We start from the raw sequence: 2767 nt of genomic DNA, 5'->3' as shown, positions 1-2767 counted from the left end.
GACTGGCCGTGTTGCCTATCCCGAGCGTTGCGAGGCAGAATGAAGTCGACTTTCTTATGCTGATATGAATTACTATATCCGCTAGAGTTTATTGAATGTTTCATTTGGTCGCCCAAGAAAACTGTTTTGAGCACCGTATTGTGACCACGGATTTTCATTCATTCATTGTCATGGCTGAAGCTGCCGCTTTCAAGGCGAGGAATTCGTTGGGAGCATTCTAACAGCAACACCTCAGGTATTCTCATATGCTGATGTCGTTGAATTAAAAGGAGTGAGAGAAAGTCAATTTATTTTGTCGTGCATTTCTTCAATGTACAAACTACGAGGAAAGCTGTTTGAATGGGCAGGACAACTCTGCGATGTTACCAAATTGCAAACGAAGGTTCTTTTGGATGACCTACGCTAGGTGTTCCATTGCGTTAGTGGCCCCATAGACACGGCGGTGCGGTGACACGTTGAGTGGAGAATGCCATCAGCACTACAGGTGCTGCTGTGCGTGCGGCCTCATCAAGTGTGAGGCCCACGGGACTGCTTTATGCTCTTTCATAGTAGAGTGCCTAGTACTCGCAATCGCTAACCATTGTTGTCTAAACAAAGGTTGGTTTTTCTATTTAGAAGCTCGGCTCGGCCGTAATTTCTGCCGGTTCGGCCTCTTCAAGTTTGAGGCCCAAGGGACGGCTTTCAGCTTTCCATAGTAGAGCAAACAGTTTACCATTTTTTTCGAAACACACTGCCCTCCCCTAGTAAAGAAGCAATGCTGGTGAATTCTTAACTTTGACCTAATTATAAGCCTGCATGCAGCTGTGTTGAGAAGTAATTTTCCGAAAATGCCCTACATTCGAGTAAAAATTGCCCTACTTTATTGTACAACATTTTCAATGCCCTATCTTTTACTCTGCGCCTGAATATAGTGGAGTATGAATGACAAAGTAAACAGTTTATTTCACTGCATGACCTGCAGACGTGTGGTGGCACCGAATTCGATAGTGAGTTGAGTAGGTTAAAAATCACTGAGGAAAAAAGATTAAGAAACATGAAATATTGCAAAATGAGAAGAGAAGGCGTTCCCATTTGTGGTTGAAGAGTGTTGACTTACAGCTGAAAGAAATGACTAGAAGATTGATCAGCAAGTATACAGATGACAGTGCAAGTGAAACTTCATACAAAACCGGCTCTCGGTAACTACCGAAAGGGTAAAGGCAAAATAAGCGGGGCTTCAATTTACGATAATCCACGAAAAAGCACCTTATTGTTCGGAGACATGCCAGGTTACCTTAGAACGTCAAGTTAAAACTCGTGATTAAGTGAATGAAATACATGCGCGGGGAGAGATGAAGACACGACGCTTCACGTTTCAAGTGAATAACGAGACATTCATTCGGGTGTGTGCGAGGGCATTAGCCTACATGGAGTGTTAAGTTTTAGGCACATTCTAAAGGTGAAAACGTTGAGGACAGAAATGAGTGAAATACGACTAAAGGACTGCAGCTGAAAAGTAGACACAAAGCAAAAAAAATGAGGTGTAAACTGCAATAAGGTGAAAATAGCTGGGCTGCAGTATGTGAACGTTTAACGTTTGTTTTTATAGTAAAAGAGCCTTAATTCAGCTAGGCAAGATTGTGCGCTAATGTATTATCATTAATTTGTCTTTCCTTTTCCACATAAGTTGGTTATTCACTGACTACAGGATCTGAGTCACTGCAAATTTTCTGTAGGCCACGCGACTCCAGGCTCTACCCAAGGAGGTTTTTTAAACCTCCTTGGTTTGACCGAAAAAGGTTTGGTTTGACCCACCTATAACTGAGTGGTGATTTCATGTGTTGACGTCACAGTGTGACGTCAGCGACTTCACTGTGATTTAATCACGATAATAGTTATAGTGCGAGAACAGAACGAAGACAGAGGCAAGACGGACACGAGCGCTCGCGTCCTTCTTGTCTCTTTGTCGTCGTTCTGCTCTCGCGCTACAACTATCGTCATGTCATACCAACTACCCCAAACTGCCACACATTTAATCATGACGTCACGAATTCTGGCGATGTGTGATGTCCCGATGGCATCTGGAGGTGTCGTCGTTCGCAATGACGCCGACCGTAACTTTTTGTGCTTGATGCACACCTAACGCTCGCTATCGCCTCACAGACTAGAACTGACCATCATCGCAAAATTTTAAAATCTATCCACGCAATTAATAAAAAAGACACGGTGGCGAGAGAGAAAAACACCATCCACTAAAAAGGCAACAGTGCTATCACTGGCATGTGTCACGTATTATTGTTCGTCTCTGCCCTCTATTGGTGGCAATTCCTGCTTTCGGATCCCTTTAGTAATGAAATCCTTGGATATGCCATGCCGGTTTTCTAGGTGTTTCGCTGATTATTGACAAGAAAATGTGGAAATTACCCTACGCCTTCCCACAGAATTGTTTTACGATCCTACTACCCCACGCTAGTCCGAAAATTGCTAAAGTACCATAAAAGCAGAGTAAGTATCCCACGGTTAGCAACGGCCTTGCCGAAGTGGTTTAGTGGCTATAAGGTAGTCGGCTGCTGACCCGCAGGTCGCGGTATCAAATCCCGGCTGCGGCGGCTTCGTTTCCGATGGAGGCGGAAATGTTGTAGGCTTGTGTGCTCAGATATGGGTGCACGTCAAAGAACCCTAGGTGGTCGAAATTTCCGAAGCCCTCCACTACGGCATCTCTCATAATCATATGGTGGTTTTGGGATGTTAAACCCCACATATCAATCAATTACGGTTAGCAACACTA

The sequence above is a fragment of the Rhipicephalus microplus genome, chromosome 3 (assembly GCF_043290135.1).
Source record: "Rhipicephalus microplus isolate Deutch F79 chromosome 3, USDA_Rmic, whole genome shotgun sequence".
NCBI lineage: Eukaryota > Metazoa > Arthropoda > Arachnida > Ixodida > Ixodidae > Rhipicephalus > Rhipicephalus microplus.
This window is presented reverse-complemented; position numbering follows the sequence as displayed.